Consider the following 26,785-nt stretch of genomic DNA (forward strand, 5'->3'; position numbering starts at 1 on the left):
ACCAGTATAATGAGGGTGTGCATTTCTGTTTTCATCTCCTGTCCTAGGTCGCCCACCAGTATAATGAGGGTATACATTTCAGTCTTTACATTTCATGTCCTAGGTCGCCCACCAGTATAATGAGGGTATACATTTCAGTCTTTACATTTCATGTCCTAGGTCGCCCACCAGTATAATGAGGGTATACATTTCAGTCTTTACATTTCATGTCCTAGGTCGCCCACCAGTATAATGAGGGTATGCATTTCTGTTTACATTTCATGTCCTTGGTCGCCCACAAGTATAATGAGGGTATGCAATTCTGTTTTCATTTCCTGTCCTAGGTTGCCCAGCAGTATAATAAGGGTATGCATTTCTGTTTTCATTTCCTGTCCTAGGTCGCCCACCAGTATAATGAGGGTATACATTTCTGTTTTCATTTCATATCCTAGGTCGCCCACCAGTATAATGAGGGTATACATTTCAGTCTTTACATTTCATGTCCTAGGTCGCCCACCAGTATAATGAGGGTATGCATTTCTGTTTTCATTTCCTGTCCTAGGTTGCCCACCAGTATAATGAGGGTATGCATTTCTGTTTTCATCTCATGTCCTAGGTCGCCCACCAGTATAATGAGGGTATACATTTCAGTTTTTACATTTCATGTCCTAGGTCGCCCACCAGTATAATGAGGGTATACATTTCATTCTTTACATTTCATGTCCTAGGTCGCCCACCTAGGGTATACATTTTAGTCTTTACATTTCATGTCCTAGGTCGCCCACCAGTATAATGAGGGTATACATTTCAGTCTTTACATTTCATGTCCTAGGTCGCCCACCAGTATAATGAGGGTATACATTTCAGTCTTTACATTTCATGTCCTAGGTCGCCCACCAGTATAATGAGGGTATACATTTAGGTGTTTTCATTTCATGTCCTAGGTCGCCCACCAGTATAATGAGGGTATACATTTTGGTGCTTTCATTTCATGTCCTAGGTCACCCACCAATATAACGAGGGAATACATTTCATATTTTTGCATTCAGGCGCCCACCTGTATAACGAGAGAAATACTTTTCAGTCTTGTACTTCAGATCTTGAAATCAGTAACCCACCGGAAGGCAGAAGGTTACAACAGGAATCCCCAGCAATAAACAATAAAAATCCCCAGCACCGGAAAGCAGAAGGTCGCAACAAGGGGTCCCAGCACAAATTCAAGCACATGAATCAAAAGGAAGAAAAGACGCGTCTTGAAAGAAGTGGCCTGTGAACATTAAATTATGCCCAGCATAACAAAGCTTAATGAAGGAAGCTATATCCCCAACGGACCGAGCACAATGATGAAAACTGGTATTCAGAAAAGCAAGAGGCCAGTGTCATCCCCAAGTTCTCGGAAGAAAAGCACCGGAAGAAGCGCAAGTTGACAAGAAATCAAGGCAACAATAACAAGTTGAAGATAGATGAGATCTCATGATCCGTAGTCTAGCCTAGCTTCTTGATTTTTCTTTAAGCACGGTGTAACAAGGAGATCGGTAAAGCAATGGTAACAACATACAGCAGCAGTAACAGCCAAATCATAGTTCCATGGTAGTCTCAGCTACCAAAACTTCCCGAACTACATTAACCTTATTCCCCTCTAGCCGGGGATATGTAGGAAACTTTTGAAGCAAAGGTTCGGTTAAATCTTTTTCTCAAAAAATGCTTCACACGGAGTACTCCAACAGGGCAAAAATCGCTCGTATCTGCTCACTTTATCTTTACATGAAAGACCTTTGTGCTTTCGGACAAAGAGGGACAGCTGTGAGCACGTGATTTTTGCTTCACGGAAACTACTCCAAAAGAAATCAGAAAAGAAATAAAACAGGTTACCTTCGGGTACAATTTTGAGGATTTGTATAACATTTTTGGATAATTGTTTTTGTCCGTAAATGCTCGCCTTGCTATAGTTTAAAAATATAAAAAATACATGTTGCATGCATTTAGAGAACATGGTACATTTACGAATTAATTAACCATAATTTGGTTTTAAAAGCGAAAATCACAAAATATGCATTGTTATTCTATTTGTTGTCATGGTAACTTTATTAGATGTTTTAATTCATGTGATAATTGTTGTTAGGTATTAATTAATATTTGTGTGTTTAATTTTGGTTTTTAGGAATTTTTGTCTAATTATAAAGAAGGAAAATACCGGATTTGGGCCAAAATTTAAATGAAAAATCAGGCCCAAACCAATTACCACAACCCAATCCAAACCCAGGCTTCCCAGGCACGCCCCCAAACGATGTTGTATCAGCATCCCCATCCTGAGCCATTGATTGATTCAAATGAACGGTCGAGATTGTAGACCTGTGATTTTTGACCCTCCCCGAGAATTTTCACATTTTTAGCGTGAATATTTAAATTGGGTCTAATATAGCTATTTTAACTATTTTACCTTATTTCGTCGCAAAAATAAATTACAAAAAATATATATATAAATTTTAGCTTATGTATTTCTCATAAACTTGAAAAAAATACAAAAATAGTACCTTATTTTTGTACGTTATATAATTTCGAAAATTACAAAAAAAAATAGTTCTATTAATGTTTTGTAGTCCTTTTAATTTTAAAAAATACAAAAATATTACTTTATATTTTATCTTTATATAAAAATGAAAATGACAAAAATAATTTTATTTATGCTTTGTAGCTATTTTAGTCTTGAAAAATACTAAGAAAAAGAAAAAGAAGAAATAGTTTTGTTTTAAATAATTAGTCTTATTTTGGTAGTTATTTTACTTACATAGGATTAGTTGAACAACGACGTGTTCTTATTCTCGGGTCCGGGCAAAAGAATAATATTTGGGTTCAAACTACTCGTTTTTAGGCATAATTTTCGGACCTAGCCCATAATAATCTGAGCCCACCACACACGGGGGACACGCATGGGGAACACGGACGGAACACCACACACGGGGAACCCCACCGCGCATGGGGGACACATATCTTGGACCCCTACACACGTGAGTTCCATGTTTCTTTGCACATATACAAAAACACACGGACAAGGCTACAGGAGGGGGTTGGACTGGTTTTTGGAGGAACATTTTTTTTCACTTCATCTTCTTCTTCCAAAAAAAAAAAAAAGAAAAACCCTAAATTATCATCTTCTTCCGCTAAACCAAAAAACGAACAAGAACCCTAAACGATCGCCACCCCTGTCGTCACCAGAAAACCACGACCACTGCTGCTACACCATCTCCCATCGAGCGAGCAGCTATTGCTGCGTTGCCGAGTAGTTGTTGTTGCAGCTGCTTCCCCATCGTCACCCCTCCAAACCTCTCCGTCACCTTCCCGTCGTGACTAAACTACCAGTGAACCACCCCCATCCTTCACGTCTGTCGACCACTGAACTCCACCATTGCTGCCCGCTACCAGTTCCCTCTATCGCGTCCAGCCCCGACGACCACTGCTGTTTCGCCGTCCCCAGTCCAGCGACGCCTCCAGCCATCGACCACTGCCCAAACGACCCCTCGCATTCCCAGCAACCAGTAGCAGCATTGACCACTGCCCAAACGACCCTCCATAGCTGCTCCTTCCTCACATCCAAACGACCCCTTCTTCTTCATCTTCTCGAACTAACCTGCTGCGTCGAAAAAAAAACCCAGCAGCAGCCAAACATCTCGGGTCGTTGACAGTTTTGGTCCGAGCTTTCTATTTCCTTCGAGGTCGTCGTTGTTCGTCGAGGTCCGGTACGTCGAGGTTGTAGTCCGAGGTTTCGTCGTTGTTCCTCGTTCAGTGAGGTCCAGCTTGAGTTCTGTCGGGGTCGCTGTTTGTCGTTCTGAGGTTGTCGAGGTTCGAAGGTTATTGTTCTTCATCCTTTGTTTCATTTCGTTTGTTTCGCATATTATGGTTCAAGGTGAATGAGAGTATTTGATATGGATGTATGTCAACAATGCATTTTTTTGTTGTTTTGTTAAAAATGTTTATTTCATGGTTAGTTACTGCATATGCTTAAAGTAAATGTGAGAACATATCGTGAGCTTAAGTTTTTTACGAGAATGTTTACTTTTGTGCATATATTTGTGCTTATTAAGGGAAATATTTGACATCCAGTGAATTGTTGCGAACGTATGTACTCACGTATATTATGTACTCTCCTTGTAATAGGTATGTGAATGTCTGAATGAAAAAATCATGACTACTAGCGTTAAAGCCTTATTTCTCATTTTTTTTTTAGTAATAGAAGTTGGGTTTAATAACAATAACAATACGCTAGCGAAGTTGGGACTAATAGGAGCCTTATTAAAATACTTAGAATTCGGGACAGGCCGTTTTAGCGAATTTTACGGCCTCTCAAAATAACAATACGCTAGTTGCTTTAGGCGCGTCTTTAACAATTTATTTTCCTTAACTCGGGTGCACATTTATGTGACCCAAATCCAAATCTCAGCGGAGTCAAAATGTGTCTCTAATCACGGGTACATTGATTGTGACGTGGTTCGAGATGCGTGTCCATGACGTTGCAAATTCCTTTTTTTTTTAAAAAAAATAAGAATGAGATGAGCCTCGCCGAATAAAAAATACAAAATTGCGGGGCCCTCAGTAAATATTTGCTTTAAAATTTCTTAGACTTCGGGATGAACCGTTTAGCAAAATTTCACGGCCCTACCCCAATGTAAATGATACGCTAGTTACTTTAGGCGCGCCTTTAATGATTTAATTTTTTTAAACTCGGGTGCGCATTTATGTGACCCAAATCCAAATCTCAACGTAGTTAAAGTGTGTCGACGACCACGGGTGCATGGATTGTGACGCGGTTTGAGATACATTTTCACAACGTTGCAATTCCCTGTAAAAAATAATGATAATAATTAAGAAAGCGGTAAAAAGTTAAAATTTGCACATAAGTTCATATTTGTATAAAATCAAATAATCAAGCCGAATATGACAGTTGAGCGACCGTGCTAGAACCACGGAACTCGGGAATGCCTAACACCTTCTCCCGGGTTAACAGAATTCCTTATCCGGATTTCTGGTACGCAGACTGTAATATGGAGTCATTCTTTTCCTCGATTCGGGATTAAAATTGGTGACTTGGGACACCCTAAATCTCCCAAGTGGTGACTCTGAAATAAATAAATAAATCCCATTTCGATTGTCCTTTAATTGGAAAAAACTCCCACGCCCCTCGCGGAGGAAGAAAAAGGAGGTGTGACAGCTCTGGCGACTCTGCTGGTGACTTAGACCCAGAACCACTGGTTCAGGGTTAGAAATTCGAGCTTATATAAATTGTTATATTTGATTTTATCTGATTTTTACATGTTTGAGCCTAATGTGCTAAATGTTGCTTTTACTGCTTTGATATTATTTGAACTGTACAAATAAACTGTGCCGAAACCTTCTCTTCTTACCTCCGGGGATGTGCTTACTGGTTAAGACTCCCTATTCTGTTAGTGTCATACCCTAAATAAAAGAGGCTCGGAAAGTTTCTAAGCCGACTGGCCTTTTGGTTCCCGGAAAGGAGCTCCTTCCTCAACTCGAGTTGTCCACTCGGGTACACTGTCTAGAACACATACCCAGGTTTTGAACCTAGAATAACTCAGCTTCATGTCGGATCCCTAGTAGGAACGTTTATTTGCATCATGTGCATTTGACTTAGAGGACTCAACACAGGGGTTGGGTCCGTCTAGGACAAGCAACCTGAAAATAATAGACCATCTTAAGGCATCCTATGTGCTACATGTTGTATTTATTCAAGGGTTCATTTGGGCGGACCAATGATAGTTGAGGACAAATGGCATTCATTATCATGCTGATCACGTTAAATAAGAAAGTTGCACAATTTTTTAGATAAGCATGATATTATGTTAATTAAGCACATGGGGAACATTTGTGGAATTCAAGAAGCCTTGGTATTTCATATGTCCCCCACACTTCATTTTTGGGAAAAGCACATGGGGACCATTTGTGGAATCCAAGAAGTCTTGGAATTCCCTATGTCCCCACATGCCACATTTTTTAAAATAATAACAAAAATAATAATAAATAAAAAGGGAGCATTGAAAATTCAAAAAAAAAAGATTTTATATGTTGTCATCATTTTCCACAAATTAGAAAATCGTGAAAAGAGGAGAAAATAACAGTGTAGAGATATAACTACTTATTTTTAGAAAAAAAACCAATGTCCAAGTAGTGTCGAAACTTTGTCGAAATTTTGAAAAAAAGAAGAAAAAAAGAAGGAATGTTTTGTGTTTTACGTTAGTTTGTTTGTTTGTTATGAATGAAAAATAATAGTTTGTTTGTTTGTTTTGAAAAAAAAATAGAAAATGGAAAAGGGTCTTCTTAAAAATAGTTTATTTGCCCGAACTACGCGAGTTTGATTCTCACCGGATGTGAGATACGTAGGCAACCCTCATCGGATCCAACCCCACCTTTTGCTAAAATAACCAAAAATAAATAAATAATAAATAGAAAACATGTCAAAATTTTAAAAAAAGGGTCATAAATAAGTCGGGTGATGTTGTTTTGTCAAAAATAGCCGAATGTTCCTGAAAGGGACGCCGGAAGGCTGACTTTGCATAAACAGCCGCTTTTTGGGTCATGTTTAGGATTTTGGTCCAGTTGACCCACACAGCCTTAAAAATCTTCGTCCCCGAGGCGCTGAAGGGCCGTGTTTGCAACACCACGTTTTCATTGTAATTTGAAAAAAAAAACAAAGGGTCAGCAGTCAGGTGAATACCGTTTGAATTTTTAGTCAAAAATAAGCCGAGCCAGCTTCGGCCGCGTTTTAAACCGTTCTTGCCGAAATAGCCTTAGAGTATCTTTCAGTTGTCGAAAGGCTATTTTCGTAAAAGAATGGGCAAGTTTGTAAAGTGTCATAAAATAATCCTCCCCGGCCTCAAGATTCATGTAGGGGCCACATTCGCAAAAATAGCCGCTTGGTTGCATTTGTCGAACGGGGAAAGGAAGCTGGCCTTTTTGTTTTGAGGTTATAAGTCTTTTGACTAGAATATGTGGGTTGTTTGATTTTTGAGTTTGTTGGTCATCTTTCAACCTTTGAAACTCAGTATTGTTTTATTATAAAAAATTGATAAAGAAAAAAAAATATTTCATTGATGTTACCTTTCATAGGGCCGAACTACGCAAGGTCTGATTCATGCGGGGTCATGATACGTAGGCAATCTCCATAAGGTTCGACCGCCGTTAAAAAGAAAGAAAAAAAAAGAATAAAATAATACAGGGGTTCCCAAAGTACTTTAAAGGGGAAAATAAGCAAGTCGGGATGACGCATGGGTTTGAAGCAAAGCATGTTAGAAATGGTTTACTGCCTAGGAGCATTACATCCACAAGTTTGTTAAACTCTAACGCTAACAAGTTTGTTGTTTTCCACAAATATCAGACAGTTAGTTTGTTAAAGCGTACTGGCACCGTACCATTATCAAACAAGATCAAAAGGGATTATACCAGAAAGCATGACTGACTCAGAAAATAGTGTTGAGTCGGAAGGGACGACACATCAGATGCTGAAGGAGGCGATGGCCAATATAGAAAAAATGAGATTGGAAATGCATGAAATGAAGCTAGCCGTGGCTAAGGTGCAAAAGGGGCCCGAACCATTCGTCACTCCTACTTCCCCACCGGGACACACACCGGAATACCCTGCACTCGGCCCTTCAACAAGATTCCCCATTGCCCAATACTACCAAGGCGAAACATCCTATAATCCCCAAGCTTCACCACCCAAACAAAACCCTCCTCCGCCAATCGTCCCCGTCTTCGGGGCACCTCCACCATCCACACTGCAAAGATCTTCCGGCGAGCCGTTGTTTCAGGCTCATGATAACCAGTATTATCCTCCTGAACCAACCTTTAAAGCACTCAAACCATACACTTACACCCCTCACCTCCAACTCCCAGCAGAAACTGAGAGGCCGACTAAGAATCCGGAGCAGGATGAAGTGCTTCGTAAAATGAAAAGCCTGGAGCAATCTTTCCGGAGTATGCATGGATTAGGCAGCCAGGTTAGTGTGGCCTACAAAGATCTGTGCCCTTTCCCTGATGTGCAATTGCCGGCAGGTTTTAAGATGCCCAAATTTGATCTATACGAGGGGAATGGTGATCCCATGGCACATCTGCGAGGTTTCTGTAGTAAGATGAAAGGAGCAGGTGAAAAGGATGAGCTTCTTATAGCTTACTTTGGCCAAAGCCTAAGTGGGTCAGCACTGGAGTGGTATACAAGACAAGATCCGAGCAGGTGGTACACCTAGGATGATCTGGCGCAGGCTTTCGCAGGACACTTCCAATACAACCTTGAGATAGTCCCAGACCGTCTCACATTGCTAAAGCTTGAGAAGAAGCCCGAGGAGAGTTTCTGGGAATTTGGGTTCCGGTGGAGAGAACAAGCGGCCAGAGTTGATCCTCCCATAAGAGAGGGAGAAATGGTGGACTACTTCTTGCAAACACTGGATCCAACTTATTTTGGTCACTTGGTGACGATGGTTGGGAAATCCTTCAATGAAGTGGTAAAGATAGGGGTCATGATAGAGGAGGGTCTAAGGTCTGACAAAATCCTAAATTACTCAGTGCTCAAGGCAACGACCCAGGCTATTCAGAGCGGCGCGGGAGGTGCGCTCGAGGTCGCAACAGTCGAAGCAGGTACTGGGTCCCAATTCAGAGGTCCTTCCCCTCACTACCAGCCCATACCCCGTCATCCAAATTATCCACACACTCTATACAACCTTCCACAACCCTGTTACCCACCATCAAAGCCACTCTTTTCAGCCCATCATGCCCAAACCTGCCCCCGAGCTCCATATAATCCGCCTCAGTATTATCCTCCGAACAAGGTCCGGTCGCAGGGTCAACCATCAGGTCACCCCCGATGGCGAGAGCCAGCACCACATAATGCATTCTTGCCTTCACAACGTTTTCAAGCACCCAACGACCCTGGAAAATAGGGGCATGGGGGGGGGAACAAAGGCAAAGAAACAATTTCACGCCAATTGGGGAGTCCTACACAAGTTTGTTTGAAAAGCTAAAGCTTTCAGGCCTGATTGAGCCGCTCCTTGGCTATACTCCAGACCCATATGCAAAAGGATTCGATTCTGCTGTACGATGCATGTACCACTCTAATGTCCAAGGACATAGCATTGAAGACTGTCGTTCTTTGAAAAAGGAAATAGAAAGAATGATTCAGGAAGGGGCAATTGTGATCGATGACAGTGACAAGGAGCGCGCGAATCCTCTTGAGAACTTGTTGACTGATGTTGATGATACTGAAGTTGGCGATGGTCTTGGAAATGTTGATATAGAGCTCAATGGCTAAAATGCCATGCTTGGCAGTTGGAAAGACACTCCATTTTGGGTCAGCCGGAGAGGATCTTTGATGGTTTATTTTGTTGTCATTTCTGTTATCTGGATTATTCTTAGGGTTGTAATCCGGATATTGTCTCATGTCAAACCTTCTTATCTTTCCATGTCGTCATAGCGGTCTGTTTAAGTTTTGTCCAGTTTGTTTTAGGATTTTATTCTGGTTTGTTTTGTTTGTCTTGTTATTCAAACCATTTCACCGGTAATCTAATGCAAAATCCGGTCCTTTTTTATTTTCAGTTTTCTTTTGTTTAGTCCTTTTATCATTTTTATTCAATGCCGATTCTAGTGACATGACATACGCACACAGTTTGGGCCTAATCTTAAAAGTTAATCATGAAACCCTGAGGAGGTGATCAAAGCATTTAAAGGAAATAAGAACGATTTGAGATTATTTGGAGCTCGAGTCATGTGGAACTGGGGCAAATAAAACATAAAGAAAACCGTTAAAAGCAAGATTCGCTAAATTGACATGAGGGTCATTCATGATAATGTGAGTGTCGCCCAACGGTGCTTTAGAAATGACAAATGAAAAAGCAAATGTGAATATAATTGTCAAGTCCAGCACCATCGGAAGAGGCTACAAATCTTTGTTTAAATGTGTTGTTTGCACTGGGCATGTTTTGAAGACTGGAATGACGAAGACATTTTGTTCTGCTACCTAAAACACTTTATCCTTCGTTAACCCCTTTTGAGCCTTATTATTTTTCTTTCGTACCCCTCTTTCGGAATCAGTAAAAACAACTAGAAAACGCAAGCATGACATGAAAACAAAAGAAAGAAAAAGAAATAAAAGAAAACAACAAAACGAAAAAAGAGAAAAAAAAAATGAAAGAAGAAAAAAAAGAAAGAAAGAAAAATGATAACAAAAAAACAAAAGAAAGTCAGAATGAAAAAGAGGAAGTGGGAACTACGTTCGACCTGATTCCTCAAAGAGGATACGTAGGCGCCTCACGGCTCGGTCATGGTTTTAAAAAATTAAAAATAAATAATAATAAAAATAAATAATCCCCAAGCAAGAAATTGGGGCAAGGGTTGCGTATGCTATAAACAAATATGATTCCGAAGGTTGTAATTTTAAACCCCAAATTTATTTTGTTTTTGAGCCTTTTATACCCTTTCTTTCTAGCCCTATCCAAAAACCTACATTACGGTCCAAAGAAAGACCTTCTGATCAGTCTTCAAAAGATGCCAAGTCAGACAAATGAGAGTCTTACCGGTGAATATAACACTCTGTTCCACAGCAGAAAGGACTCTAATCCCCAGCAGGAAGAATCGTACCGGCAACACTCCGAATCCCCAACTGGAAAGTGATACAAATGAGAGAGTCTTATCGGTGAAAATCTTTACGGACACCGTAAGGCGATGAAAGTTGAGAGAAAAACCAAAATGAGAGAGACTTGATAGTGAAAACCTTTTGGGCACTACAAGTCGAATAAGATTGAGAATCAGATGGGGAATTGCCAATTGAAGGTCTTGAAAGATGATTGACGGCGGAGGATAGGCCACATATGCATGTCATGACCATTAGAGTCGGTATCTGCGTTTGATAGGTTTTTATTTATAGTTTCTTTTGTTAAAGAGTCATCTTTTTCCTTTGTCTTTTTATTTTGTTCCCTTTTATCTTTTTCCTTTTATAGAAAAATTCCCCAGTAGAGTCTGTTTGGTCAGAACAAATGAGAAATGACTTCAAAATATGCCATCAGCTTTCCAAGATGAGATCTGACTAATACATCCAAGTGGTATAGTCAGCAAGGAACAAGCGTGAGGCCAGTGTCAAGAAAGATATCTCCAGCAAAAGGAGATTGACAAAAATATCAACGAGTGTCAAGAGGGATATCCTTGCCAAAATCAAAGGTTATTAAACCTCAAGGCCAAGGCCCGTGGACAAATCAGGGAGAGCAATGAGCATGATTTGGGAAATTCATGCGAGACTAAAAGGTCAGGGAAATGCCAGTTTCCGAGCTGTGCCACAAAAGAAGAGGGATATCCCCAGCAGAAAGGGATCATTCCCAGCAAATAATATCATCCCCAACAAGTTGTGGAACGCAGAGCAAGGAAGGAGAAAGGGAAAACCATCCCAGTAGGAGTATCACAACCAACCACCGCGTTTTAAACTAACAAATTTTGTTTGATTTGAAACAGGTAAAGGAAATGGCATTGATGACAAAAATGCATGCCACAAGGGATATTATCAAACTGGGGCAGAAAATTTTCCTTTCATTTAGAAAATTTTCTGGAAGTCAGGTACCCATTTGGGGAAGAATAAAGATAACACCAGTCTCAAGGGAAGTGGTCTTTGAACCAGTGTTGCCCCCAACATAATAAGTTTCAATGGAGGAAGTTGTTCCCCAGCAGACAGAACAAAGGGATGAAACTTGTGCTCAGAAAAGCAAAAGGCCAGTATCATTCCCAACAGCCTTCCGAAGAGTGAAGCACTAGTTCTGAAGGAATCAGAATCCCCCAGCAGTGTTATCCTCGATAGCGTTATCCCCAGATGATAACATTCTATCCCCTAACAGGTAAGTAAATAATTCCCCAGCAGTATCATCCCCAGCAGGTAAGTAAATAATTTCCAGCAGTGTTATCCCCAGCAATTTCGAGGGAAGACGACACATGTAAGTAAATAATTCAGGAATAAGGAAATGGTTCACGCATAGGAGACGCACTTCCTAAGTTTATTTTACCAATAGGAGATGCACTTCCTAAGTTTAGTTTTACAATAGGAGACGCACTTCCTAAGTTTATTTTACCAATAGGAGACGCACTTCCTAAGTTTAGTTTTACCCATAGGAGACGCACTTCCTAAGTTTAGTTTTACGCAATAGGAGACGCACTTCCTAAGTTTAATTTTACCAAAGGAGACGCACTTCCTAAGTTTATTTTACCAATAGGAGACGCACTTTCTAAGTTTATTTTACCCATAGGAGACGCACTTCCTAAGTTTAGTTTTACCAATAGGAGACGCACTTCCTAAGTTTAGTTTTACCAATAGGAGACGCACTTCCTAAGTTTAGTTTTACCAATAGGAGACGCACTTCCTAAGTTTAGTTTTACCAATAGGAGACGCACTTCCTAAGTTTAGTTTTACCAATAGGAGACGCACTTCCTAAGTTTAGTTTTACCAATAGGAGACGCACTTCCTAAGTTTAGTTTTACCAATAGGAGACGCACTTCCTAAGTTCATTTTACCCATAGGAGACGCACTTCCTAAGTTTAGTTTTACCAATAGGAGACGCACTTCCTAAGTTTAGTTTTACCAATAGGAGACGCACTTCCTAAGTTTAGTTTTACCAATAGGAGACGCACTTCCTAAGTTTAGTTTTACCAATAGGAGACGCACTTCCTAAGTTTAGTTTTACCAATAGGAGACGCACTTCCTAAGTTTAGTTTTGCCCATAGGAGACGCACTTCCTAAGTTTAGTTTTACCAATAGGAGACGCACTTCCTAAGTTTACTTTTACCACATAGGAGACGCGCTTCCTGAATTATTTTCATGCATAGGAGACGCACTTCTTAGTTTAAAATCATTAAAGTTTCACCCACAGGAGACGCACTTCCTAAGTTTATTTTACCCCCAGGAGACACAATTCCTAAGTTTAATTTTATGCATAGGAGACGCACTTCCTAAATTATTTTCATGCATAGGAGACGCACTTCTTAGTTCAAAATCATTAAAATTTCACCCATAGGAGACGCACTTCCTAAGTTTATTTTACCCCTAGGAGACGCAATTCCTAAGTTTAATTTTATGCATAAGAAACGCACTGCCTGAATTAAGTTTTCATTGCTAAGAGATGCACTTCCTAGTTCAAAATCATAGCAGACGCACTTCCTAAGTTTATTTTACCCCTAGGAGACACACTTCGTAGTCAGGGTCGTTCAGGTTATATTTTTGCTTTAGGAGACACACTTCCTAGTCTGGTTCATTTAAGATTTCATTCGTAGGAGACGCATTTCCTAGTTTGAGTCATTGAGATTTTACCCATAGGAGGAACACTTCCTAAAATTGACAGTTCATTTTTAGGAGACGCACTTTCTAGTTTGGATTTTTCAGGAAATATTTTGTTTCAGGAGACGCACTTCCGGAATTGAGATTTCACCCTTAGGAGATGCACTTCCGAGTTTGATTCATTTTAATTTCGACCATAGGAGACGCACTTCCTAGTCTAGTTTATTGAAGTTTTACCTGTAGGAGACGCACTTCCTAATCAAGGTCTATCAAGTTTTTCTTTTAGGAGACGCACTTCCTAAATTGAAATTTTATTCATAGGAGACGCACTTCTTAGTTTTCACCCCTAGGAGACGCACTTCCTAGTTTAGTTCATTCCGATTCAACCATAGAAGACGCACTTCCTAGTTTGAGTCATTGAGGTTTTATTTTAGCAGACACATTTGCTAGCAAGAGTTTTTTGGTTTTACTCATTGGAGATGCACATCCTAGTCTAGTCTTTAGTTTAATCTCATCATCGCATCGGTAGTATAAGTGGGTTACAATTTTTCTAACGACTCACAAATCTTCCCAGTGCAAACTGGGTTAGGAAATTTTGTTTGTTTTGTTTGTTTTGGTTGTAGGATCTCGCCTGTAGAACAGAGGTTGTTGTATGTCGAAGATGAAGAAGTCAGGAGCCCGCCCGTAAAACGGAGGTTGTTGTTAAATTCAAGATGATGAAAGTCAGGAGTCCGCCTGTAGAACAGAGAAATATCTTCCAAGATCAAGTTGTAACCCACTGGAAGGCAGAAGATTACAACAAAAATCCCCAACATTCAATCCAAGTTAGAAATAGCAGAAGCTCGCCTCAAGAATGCGAGTCAACAGTCTGGGATGATCAAGAGAAGCTAGTCAAAAGGTTCAAAAAACAGAAGTGGAGAACAGATGTGGTCTGCTCAAGAACTAACACCTACAACTAGCAAGTATCAAGGTTCAAATCCAAAGTCTATATGAAGCACCATTCGAGACTCAAGATCAAGTTTCAGAAGACTTATAGATAGGAATCCTTGTAACTAGTAGCTGATAGGCTTAGTTAGTCTTTTTCTCATTTTTTCATTTTTGTAACAGCAGGACCGCGGACCGGAACCTCAACGGAATAACACCTCGATCGGCTCTTCACCTCGGTACACTCTACCATCTCTCTCAGTTCCGAACTACACGTGGCCTGATTCCTTTATAACCAAGGATATGTAGACAGCTCAGATACCAGGGCTCGGTCACATTCCCTTCCTTTTCTTAGTGTAGTCCCTCCAAATAATGGTCTGGTCAAAAACACGTCTAGTCGTTCTTTGTCGGAAAACTCTTCGTGTTTCCAGTCAAAGAGGGGCAGCTGTAGACGTGTGATTTTTGACCCTCCCCGGGAATTTTCACATTTTTAGCGTGAATATTTAAATTGGGCCTAATATAGCTATTTTAATTATTTTACTTTATTTAGTCGCAAAAGAAAAATTACAAAAAATATATATATAAATTTTAGCTTATGTATTTCTCATAAACTTGAAAAAAATACAAAAATAGTACCTTATTTTTGTACGTTATATGATTTCGAAAATTACAAAAAAAATAGTTCTATTAATGTTTTGTAGTCCTTTTAATTTTGAAAAATATAAAAATATTACTTTATATTTTATCTTTATATAAAAATGAAAATGACAAAAATAGTTTTATTTATGCTTTGTAGTTATTTTAGTCTTGAAAAATACTAAGAAAAAGAAAAAGAAGAAATAGTTTCGTTTTAAATAATTAGTCTTATTTTGGTAGTTATTTTGCTTACATAGGATTAGTTGAACAACGACGTGTTATTATTCTCGGGTCCGGGCAAAAGAATAATATTTGGGTTCAAACTACCCGTTTTTAGGCCTAATTTACGGACCTAGCCCATAATAATCCGAGCCCACCACACACGAGGGACACGCATGGGGAACACGGACGGAACACCACACACGGGGAGCCCTACCGCGCATGGGGGACACAAATCTTGGACCCCTACACACGTGAGGTCAATGTTTCTTTGCACATATACAAAAAACACACGGACAAGGCTACAGGAGGGGGTTGGACTGGTTTTTGGAGGAACATTTTTTTTCACTTCATCTTCTTCTTCCAAAAAAAAAAAGAAAAACCCTAAATTATCATCTTCTTCCGCTAAACCAAAAAACGAACAAGAACCCTAAACCATCGCCACCCCTGTCGTCACCAGAAAACCACGACCACTGCTGCTACACCATCTCCCGTCGAGCGAGCAGCTGTTGCTGCGTTGCCGAGTAGCTGTTGTTGCAGCTGCTTCCCCGTCGTCACCCCTCCAAACCTCTCCGTCACCTTCCCGTCGTGACTAAACTACCAGTGAACCACCCCCTCCTTCACGTCCGTCGACCACTGAACTCCACCATTGCTGCCCGCTACCAGTTCCCCCTATCGTGTCCAGCCCCGACGACCACTACTGTTTCGCCGTCCCCATCCCCAGTCCAGCGACGCCTCCAGCCATCGACCACAGCCCAAACGACCCCTCGCATTCCCAGCAACCAGTAGCAGCATCGACCACTGCCCAAACGACCCTCCATAGCTGCTCCTTCCTCACATCCAAACGACCCCTTATGCTTCATCTTCTCGAACCAACCTGCTGCGTCGAAAAAAAAAACCAGCAGCAGCCAAACATCTCGGGTCGTTGACAGTTTTGGTCCGAGCTTTCTATTTCCTTTGAGGTCGTCGTTGTTCGTCGAGGTCCGGTACGTCGAGGTTGTTGTCCGAGGTTTCGTCGTTGTTCCTCGTTCAGTGAGGTCCGGCTTGAGTTCCGTCGGGGTCGCTGTTTGTCGTTCTGAGGTTGTCGAGGTTCGAAGGTTATTGTTCTTCATCCTTTGTTTCATTTCGTTCGTTTCGCATATTATGGTTCAAGGTGAATGAGAGTATTTGATATGGATGTATGTCAACAATGCATTTTTTTGTTGTTTTGTTAAAAATGTTTATTTCATGGTTAGTTACTGCATATGCTTAAAGTAAATGTGAGAACATATCGTGAGCTTAAGTTTTTTACGAGAATTTTTACTTTTGTGCATATATTTGTGCTTATTAAGGGAACAATTTGACATCCAGTGAATTGTTGCGAACGTATGTACTCACGTATATTATGTACTCTCCTTGTAATAGGTATGTGAATGTCTGAATGAAAAAATCATGACTACTAGCGTTAAAGCCTTATTTCTCATTTTTTTTAGTAATAGAAGTTGGGTTTAATAACAATAACAATACGCTAGCGAAGTTGGGACTAATAGGAGCCTTATTAAAATACTTAGAATTCGGGACAGGCCATTTTAGCGAATTTTACGGCCTTCCCAAAATAACAATATGCTAGTTGCTTTAGGCGCGTCTTTAACAATTTATTTTCCTTAACTCGGGTGCACATTTATGTGACCCAAATCTAAATCTCAGTGGAGTCAAAATGTGTCTCTAATCACGGGTACAATGATTGTGACGTGGTTCGAGATGCGTGTCCATGACGTTGTAAATTCCTTTTTTTTTTAAAAAAAATAAGAATGAGATGAGCCTCGCCGAATAAAAAATACAAAATTGCGGGGCCCTCAGTAAATATTTGCTTTAAATTTCTTAGACTTTGGGATGGACCGTTTAGCAAAATTCCACGGCCCTACCCCAAAGTAAATGATACGCTAGTCACTTTAGGCGCGCCTTTAATGATTTAATTTTCCTAAACTCGGGTGCGCATTTATGTGACCCAAATCCAAATCTTAACGTAGTCAAAGTGTGTCGACGACCACAGGTGCATGGAGTGTGACGCGGTTTGAGATACATTTTCACAACGTTGCAATTCCCTGTAAAAAATAATGATAATAATTAAGAAAGCGGTAAAAAGTTAAAATTTGCACATAAGTTCATATTTGTATAAAATCAGATAATCAAGCCGAATATGACAGTTGAGCGATCGTGCTAGAACCACGGAACTCGGGAATGCCTAACACCTTCTCCCGGGTTAACAGAATTCCTTATCCGAATTTCTGGTACGCAGACTGTAATATGGAGTCATTCTTTTCCTCGATTCGGGATTAAAATTGGTGACTTGGGACACCCTAAATCTCCCAAGTGGCGACTCTAAAATAAATAAATAAATCCCGTTTCGATTGTCCTTTAATTGGAAAAAACTCCCTTGTATCCTAGCGGGGGCGTAAAAAGGAGGTGTGACAGCTCTGGCGACTCTGCTGGGGAACGAACCCAGAATCTCTGAGCCCTCCATCCAGTCCAATCCAACGGTCCAAGATCCCTTTCAGCAACCCGTTTCCAAACCCGACCTAGTAACCGATTCAAACCGACCCCCAACCAAAGCCAAACGGTGTCGTTCCCCATTAAGTGAAAGATCCTGGCCATCGATCTCACTTCATCCAACGGCCAGGATCTAACCGCCCACTACGTATATAAGCTTAAACCTTTACCCCATGCCCCTATCCGAACACCCCCCTTCCATCGTCCCAAACACAAACCCAAACCCCCGTTCCAAACCCTAGCCGCCCCCATACACTCTCACCGTGAGCCCGGCGGCAACGATGCCGGTGGCCACCAAAGTAACACCCTTGATGCACCCAACCACCCTGAACACGGATCTGCAAACCGTTGGGTTCGAATCAGTCCCTATCGTCTCGAATCTTCGTTTGAAGGTTCGAGCAAAACCCCGATATACACTAACCCACCCGGATTCATACCAACCATTACCCTTCCCTCACTCGTGACCAAACCAAGCTTGGTTTGGTCCGAATCTACCCACAAATCCTCAAGCCCCAAATCGGACTGGTTCGAACCTTAAAACACAAGAACCTTGGAATCCGGCCAGTATAACAGAGGGTTGGGGTCTAATAGACCTTGATCGAAGTATTCTCGGTTGAGAACACCTCGATTAAAGTCTGTTCGACCTCAAAATGGGCAAATCCAGTCAAAGCTGAGGTCGTTTGTTGTTGAGCTTTTAGAGTGAGTTCACTTTTTCTTTTCTGTTTTGTTTTAGTATTGTTTTAGTTTGTCAGCATGGTTAATTAGTTTGTTTGTTATTTCTGATATTTTCTTTCAATTGTTCTCCATCTTCGTAAGACCTTTTATTTGGTCGATTGTTATTCTATTTATGGTTGAATACATATAGTGATATACATATTTCAATTTGATTAATATCATTGAATCGATAATTCATATAGTTTCCCTGTGTCGTGCAAAATTGTTGAAGGCAGTTTATACCATGTTCATGTTGTTCATTTAATCGACTGATTGTTCTATGTTATGATTAATATAGTCGATTAGATAAATGTCGTCGATTAGTTTCATAGGACTGAATGTACAAATATTCTAATTCGTGTAGCTTCATATGACTGATCGAATCATTGTCGTTTAGTTGATTGTTTGACATTATCTATGAATGGTTTGTAGCTGCAATGTAATAGCTAGAGTTTAGTTTAGGGCAGCTTGAACTTGAACTTTCAGAAGTTCAAAATGTCCTACTGCTGTAGTAGGGTAATACAGTAATAATCAGGGGCAAACAGGGGTAGTATGGGGTGTGAAAAGAACAGAAATGATTAGTTTAAGTTGGGCTGACATAGGGTACTAAAATAGCATTAAACTAATACAATAGTGGGGAACAAAACTTGATAGCATGGGGTTAATTAAAAGACTGTCAGCTGCCCATACCATTGGGGCACAAAACACATGATAATGGGGAATAAAGGGATATGGGCAGAGTTGAGAGCTGGGGGGAAACGAGGCAGCCTGGGGCTGGTTTGTATTTAGCCTATAAATAGGCTCATTTAAGGGGGAGAAAAAGGTTAGAGATCAGAGTTTAAGGTTAGAGAAAAATCAGAAACTAAAGGGTTGGAAGGTCAAGTTTAAGGGTTAGATATCAGAGTTTAAGGTGAGAGAAAAATCAGAAATGAGAGGCTGGACAATTTTAAGTGTTGAGAGTTAAAAGAGTGCTGATTTTCTGAACATAACAAGCAGAAGTCACTGTGTTTCTGCACCTGTTTTCTTTCTCTGCTTTGGTCTGGTTTGGTTGGGCATACTGCTGGGTTTCAGTTAGCTTCCCTGGGTTCCTTACTTGCTAAAAACTATTTCAGTTAAGTGTCTTGGTTCTCTGTTTGGACTGAAAGTCTACTGGTTGTTGCTGTTGGGTTTTCTGAAATTTCTGCTGGGTTTTCACTTAAGTTGTTGCTGAGTTTTGGTCTATTGTTGGGCTATCCCTGTTGCTGCTGTTGCTGTTGTTGCATACTGCCCTGCTGATCATTCTTCTTCTTTTGCCTCCCTATACCAGGTACACGACTGATACACTGTCAATGTAAGCTGAAATTTGAAGCATGAATACAAAGAAAGTTGGAAGAACTGAAGTATTTCGAATTAGCTTTAGAAATGTACTGAAAAATAGGTTGTCAGCATGATAATTTACTTTCCCTAATAGAACTATGTAGTTAGCTGTGATGTAACTGAACTTTTATGCATATAATCTAGTTGGAAAACCCTGTGTGTTGCTTATAATTGAAAGTGATTAACGTTGTAGTAGCCATGTTCTATTAGTTCCTTATTGTTTTGTCAAGAAGCATGTTAGATACCCAATAGTTCCTGCTTTAAACAAATGGCCTATTTTAAGTTGGTAGGAATATGGTTTGATTAAGGCAAATGGTTTTCATTTCAGTTCCCCCCCCCCCATTATTTATAAATGTCAAACATATATCAAACACATTGAATAGGTCCAATTGGAATAAGGGTGGCCCAGGTCGAGTTCAACTTTATGCACATTAGGCCTGGGCCCATAACTGCCAAACGGATCGCCCGTATCACGTCCCTCTTTCAACAAATCACGTTCGAAACTTAATAACTCATAAGTATGTAAAGAAAGTAGGACCTTTTCTTTATTTACTTTAGAAAACGAAAAATAGAAAATGTATACTAAGATTATCCTTTTAAAAATAATGAGACGAGCCTCGCCAAATAAAAAATACAAATTGCGGGGCCCTCAATAATTGGTCATAATAAATACTTAGAATTTGGGATGGACTATTTAGTGAATTTCACTGCATTCCCCAAAGATAATAACGCGTTTGACTCTTTAGACACGATTTAATTAAATTACATTCTTAAACTCGGGTGCACATTTATATGACCCAAATCCAAATCTCAGCGGAGTCGAAATGTGTCTCTAATCACGGGTACATTGATTGTGACGTGGTTTGAGATGCGTGTCCATGACGTTGCAAATTCCTTTTAAAAAATAAGAATGAGATGAGCCTCGCCGAATAAAAGTACAAAATTGTGGGGGCCTCAGTAAATATTTGCTTTAAAATTGCTTAGATTCCGGGACGGGCCGTTTAGCAAATTTCACGGCCCTACCCAAAAAAATAATGATACGCTAATCGTTAGACGCGTATATAATAATGTTAGATTCTTAAACTCGGGTTCACATTTATGTGACCCAAATCCGAATCTCAACGGAGTCAAAGTGTGTCGATGACCACGGGTACATTGATTGTGACACGGTTCGAGATACATTTTCACAACGTTGCAATTCCCTGTAAAAATCATAATAATAATTATGAAAGCGGTAAAAAGTTAAAATTTGCACATAAGTTCATATTTGTATAAAATCATATAATCAAGCCGAATATGACAGTTGAGCGACCGTGCTAAAACCACGGCACTCGGGAATGCCTAACACCTTCTCCGGGATTAACAGAATTTCTTATCCGGATTTCTGGTGCGCAGACTGTAATATGGAGTCATTCTTTTCCTCGATTCGGGATTAAACTGGTGACTTGGGACACCCTAAATCTCCCAAGTGGCGACTCTGAAATAAATAAACAAATCTCGTTTCGATTGTCCTTTAATTGGAAAAACTCCTTCACCCCTCGCGGGGGCGGAAAAAGAAGGCGTGACAGTACTAACACATCTAATTCATCCCACAAGTCCTTCATTTTTGAAAAATAGCTAGTGATAGAGTCAGTACCTTACCTTAGGGTTGCGATATCTGTCCAGAGGTGATAAATCCTTGTCAAATCTGATCAATCAAATCTTTTCTGGAAATCATTCCTCACTTTCCTTGCATTAGAGGTGTAGACGATACTCGGCATCAATGCACTCGATACAGTGCTCTCAATCCATGACAACACAATCGTATTACATTTTTCCTATTAATCTGCTAATTCTCCTCTGTACATACTCTTCACACAAGTTCCGTCCACAAACCCTAGCTTACTTTTTTACCGAAGTGCCAATTTCATCGCTCTACTTCACAGAGCATAGTTATCTGGCCCTGTGATTTTGAGTTGTATTAGGACGAGTCTTTGAGCATATGAGGGTTGTAGAAACAACGGATGATTGTGATCTAGAGAAGCAACTTTGTTTTTTGCCATGGCCGACTGAAATTCAGCTTCGTCGGAGCTCTGATCTTCTGAATTTTGACTGAATCTCGATGAATTCACGATCGCTGCTCTGATACCATTATGAAATCGATTGAATTCACTCAATAATGCAACATGCAAATGAATCTGAGTAAGAATTTATGGTAGAAATAGATATGAAATGAGGTGAAGAAGAAGCTCTGTTATTCTATTGAGAAATAGTGACCAAATACATGTGAGGGTGGGCATTTATAACAGCCTACCTCTAACTGGCTCAACTGCTTTTCTTCTAAGGATAATTTTTTTAATCTTTACACATATATCCCTCAGCTTAGTCTATGTATAGCTAGTACATATATTAATATAGTATCCATTTTGACTTAAAAGATTTGGATGCGACAAATTTCATTCTTGGAATGAAAATTACTAGAACGTGTGATGCAAGTTTCCTTTACCAGTCACATTATGATGAGAAAATTTTGAAAAAAAGTAATTTTATTTATTGCAAGCATGTTGTAACTCCTTTTGATTCAAGTGTTCAATTATTTCCTGTAGAAAGGGATAATGATTTGATAAATCAAAAGAATATGCTAGTTTAATTGGAAGCTTGAGAATATGTGACTAAATACACTTGATTTGAGATTGCAAACACAGTATGAGTACTTAACAAGTTTACAAGCAAGCGAGGTAATGAACATTGACATACCATAACAAGAGTTATGAGGTATTTACTTGGTACAAAAAACTTATGGCTTATCTTATAAAATTATCCTACTGTACTTGAAGGCTTTTCTGATGCAGATTGGAATACTTTATCTGGTGATTCCTGTTCTACTACAATATATATTTTTACTTTGGGAGGTAGTGCTATTTGTTAGAAATCAAAAAGTAAACAATAATTGCTAACTCTACCATGGAGGCTGAGCTAATTGCTTTAGCTTCAGCTAGCGAGGAAGCGAATTGGTTGAGAGATTTATTATTTCAAATTTCTTATTTTGAAAAACTAATTCTTGTGGATCTGAGATCATATTTGACAAGTGATACCATTAATGTTGATTATGTTAAATCTCGTGATAATCTTGCAGATCCACTAACCAAGGCCTTGGCAACAGAAAAGGTCTGGAGCACATCGAGGGGGATGGGATTGAAGCCCATAAACTCATAAGTCATATATGAAAAAACCCAACCTGGAAACTAGAGATCCTATAACCAGGTTCAATGGGAAGAACGAATCATATGATGGCTTGGTTTGAAATGCACTATTATATTTGTTATTGTTCTATCCCTATGGTGTGAGTGCAATTCTCTTGTAATGATATGCGAGGTTGAGTTTTGTTAACTCTTAATAAAAATATATAGCTTGTATGAGTGGGGTGTTAGAATTACAGGAGCATCCTTGACAGATTTCACATATGTGAGTGTGAAAGTAGGCCGCTTCCTATGAGAATTAGACTTATTCTCAAAAACACTCATGTAAACCGGGATAGCACAAGGCCGTAATGTGCTGGCTAATAAAGTTCATGTCAACACCTTAATTATTATGTGTAAACAGTGATACTTTATTTCCCTTAAGCAGTCATAGTTCAAGTCTGAGACCACTACTGACTCTGGAGTAGAGATTGTTGTTTTACTAAGTGGAGGTTCAATGCAGAACACATCTTCATAATGCATAATAGTCTCCCTTCAATGGTAAAGTCTCTTATTTTAATATTAAAATGAATGGGGGAATGTTGGTGTTAGTGCATTTTAATATTAAAATTATAATATTAAAGTGCCTTATTTCTTATGAGATAGTGGTTATAAATTAGCAAGAATGTGGTCATTATTTTGATGTAACTCTTGAAACCATTAATGTCATGATCTACCACTAATTACCCACTGAATGTTAAATTTTGTAATCACCAACCATGTTCTATAACTTTATTACGCCACTACTTTGTTATTTATTTCATGGAAGAAATTCTACACCTATAAATAGTGGTGTTTCTTCCTTATGTTTAGATGAAAAAAATATGTTAGTGAGAATGAGAAAAGTATTATTATGTACATAAAAAGGGTGTGGTTGCTATTGTGAAAAAGAGAGTTAAGAGAAGGAGAAAATCTAAGTCTCCAACCTATTCTCTACAAAAGAGAATATTATTTTTGTTGAAGGAAGGTGTTCATTTAGATGGAGCTTTGGATTCAATAACTTATCCAGAGTTTGCTTGAGTCATACGACATTGTGGGATTGTTGTATCCTGGAGGAGACAAGTCAAGAGTATTACTGCTGGACCGGTGAAGATGCTACCACAATAGACTTGAATCTCCTTAAAGAGAGCGAGATATCCACATCTGAGCCTGAAGAATATTTATTTATTTTTCTACATCTTATTTTTCAACTGTAATTACTTGCAATTTCACCAACAAATAACTAGATAAAATACACTTGAGATGTCAATTCTTTATTAAAACAAAAACAATGCATAATTTGTGCATCAGTGGAATGATGAAGCGTGTAGTTTAGTTAAGATTCTTGTGGTTATTTTGGAATCAAACGTAACCAACAAGGATTAAGACAGACTAACAGACACGTGCATGGGCAATAACTGACAAGAATACTTGAATAAATTTAATATTAGTTTTATTAAGAAGTGTAAACGTTTAGATCAAAGTCAAATTAGCTGCATAATTCTATTGTTTCCGGAATACTTGCTCTTTATTTATTTTAATGAGTTATTCTTTTGGTTGGAAACATTAGCTTGTGTGTTTAGCAACACCGATTTGGAAGATCGATTATACTATTCATTATGTTTAAATGACTCCTTGATCCAAAGGAAGATAATTTTAAAAAGTTCTCTCTCTTCAATTAGGTACGAAATTAAACATACGATTAACGGAAGATTTTTATGTATTACTAGGTGCTTAAAATCAATATAATATCTGTTGGCAATATAATATAATAAGACAGAAAAGAGATTACACTTCAATATATATAACTTAAGTCCTTTCTTTATATAGCTTCATTTGATTCTTTTGCCTTTAGGTTCTCTTTTTAGCTACTCCACTATGTCACCATGTTGACGATACTTGGAAAATTTAAAGTAACTGAAAAGATCACTCACAATAACTTCTGTTGCCATTAACTTTGTTTGAATCAATCCACCGTCCACGGACAGATAAGATTGTAAATATCAAATTAAAACAAAGACAAAATCCGAGTATTAAAATTTTTTAGTAATTAAATACAAAGAAACTCGCGAGCTTTGGAGAGAATAGAAAGTGGGCACTGTAAGATTTTTCATAAGTGGTGTCACTATTTTTAGTAAAGAGGCCATAACAATCAAAAATATTTTGTGGAGCCAAGGGAGTTTAAACCCAAGACCTCTCACATAATACTTGAAGCTAACAACCACTAGAATACTAAGATGTTTTGTTGCAAGTAGTGTCAATTTTAATAATTTTATCTTGTATTTCTGTTTTATTTATTATTTTTATATATATAAAAGTAAAAAAAATTCGACGAAAGGACACCGCTTGTCACCATGTAAATACGCCCCTATATGGCTAGAACAAGTAAACAATAAATATAACCGGTTATTTGTGTAAAGACCAAGTAATTTCCCCGAAGTTCACCGAAACTCTCTCTTAATTGAATAATTTTTTTATCGTTTATCATTATCATTTTGCAACAAAATTAATCAACGGTATTTGTTATATAACTCCACAAAAGATAGATGTGTGTGACTTGTGAATATTTTGTACCTCTTTCAGACCGTAACTAGCCTAAAATGGTTATTTGTTTATAAAAGTCAGTACTCCAAAATATTTAAATAGAAAGATAAATGAGAAAAAAGAAGAAGCTATTACCTCACCAAGTAGAGATCATAATTAATTAAGTCCAGTAGTAGGACGTCAACTGTTATTTTTTCTCTTTCTTTTTTCCCATTTTATCGCAAAGATTAAGTTGCTTTTTTTCTTATGCATAAATCACGGCACAAGGGTTTCAACAACGTCCACCAGTAATTTAATGGCACGAATAAAGTGAAAATATTCACAACTGGAGAGTAGCTTTTACGTAAGTGCATGGTTCTCTTTCATTTATGAAACTTCTTCAAAACCCAGAAATCAGCGTGGACTTTGAGTGTTTTTATTCTCACCAATTAATTTGGAACTGATGGGCTTGGATTTACGTAACATGGAGAAGAAAGAGATATTTTTGGGAACTTATTCTCAATATGGACATTATTCCATAAAATCTCAAGTCCTAGAAAATATTCTCATGCGCTTTGAATTGTTCGAATCTATATTGAATTTTTATTTTATTTTTTATTAAAAATTGTATTATTCTTACTTTAAGATACTCAATTTCTTAGAAAAAATTAATTCATAAACATGTTACTAGTGAAAAAATGAGAACTCCAAAATTTGGGGCCTAAACCCCTGCTTTACTTGCCTTACCTTAAGGTCGCATAAAATTTAAATATACATTTGGAGATATTGTAATTTTAATAAAACTAAAACGTTATCCTTGGAATGCATATGGTTTATCCATAATAAACTTGTTCTTTCCGTTCGTACAAGTAACTTTTTGAGTAAAACGTGTAATTTGAATACTTTTATAGCTGATTAAAATTCCAGGCATGGTTGATATATACTAGATAATCACAAAATAACTTCTTCTTTTCCATTTTTAATCATTTTATATATAGTGAATAAACAATTTAGAACCCGTTTGCATTAGCTCATTGTAAATAGCTGATAAGCTTGTAGTGCTGAAAAGCTTTTTTAAGTGTTGAAACTGATTTTGAAAATAAGCATTTACGTATTTGGATAGAAGTGCTAAAATTGATAATAAACAATTGATGTATTTGATTAAAAAGTGTTGATAAGCTATTCTTTTGTTAAAATGACTAAAATGCCCTAGAATTTTTTTCAAAAAATTATAAATTAAAATTTTCTTTGTAAAGAGAAGAATTAACAACGAATATGGAATGAAGAGAAAGTCAAGAAATTTATTTTGGGAAGAGTATTTTGTGAATTAGAAAATATTATTAAGGATAAACTAGTAAAAGTGTTGGTCAAACTAAAAGTGCTTATAAGATGAAACGTC

This window comes from Nicotiana tabacum, chromosome 3 (assembly GCF_000715075.1).
Source record: "Nicotiana tabacum cultivar K326 chromosome 3, ASM71507v2, whole genome shotgun sequence".
Lineage (NCBI taxonomy): Eukaryota > Viridiplantae > Streptophyta > Magnoliopsida > Solanales > Solanaceae > Nicotiana > Nicotiana tabacum.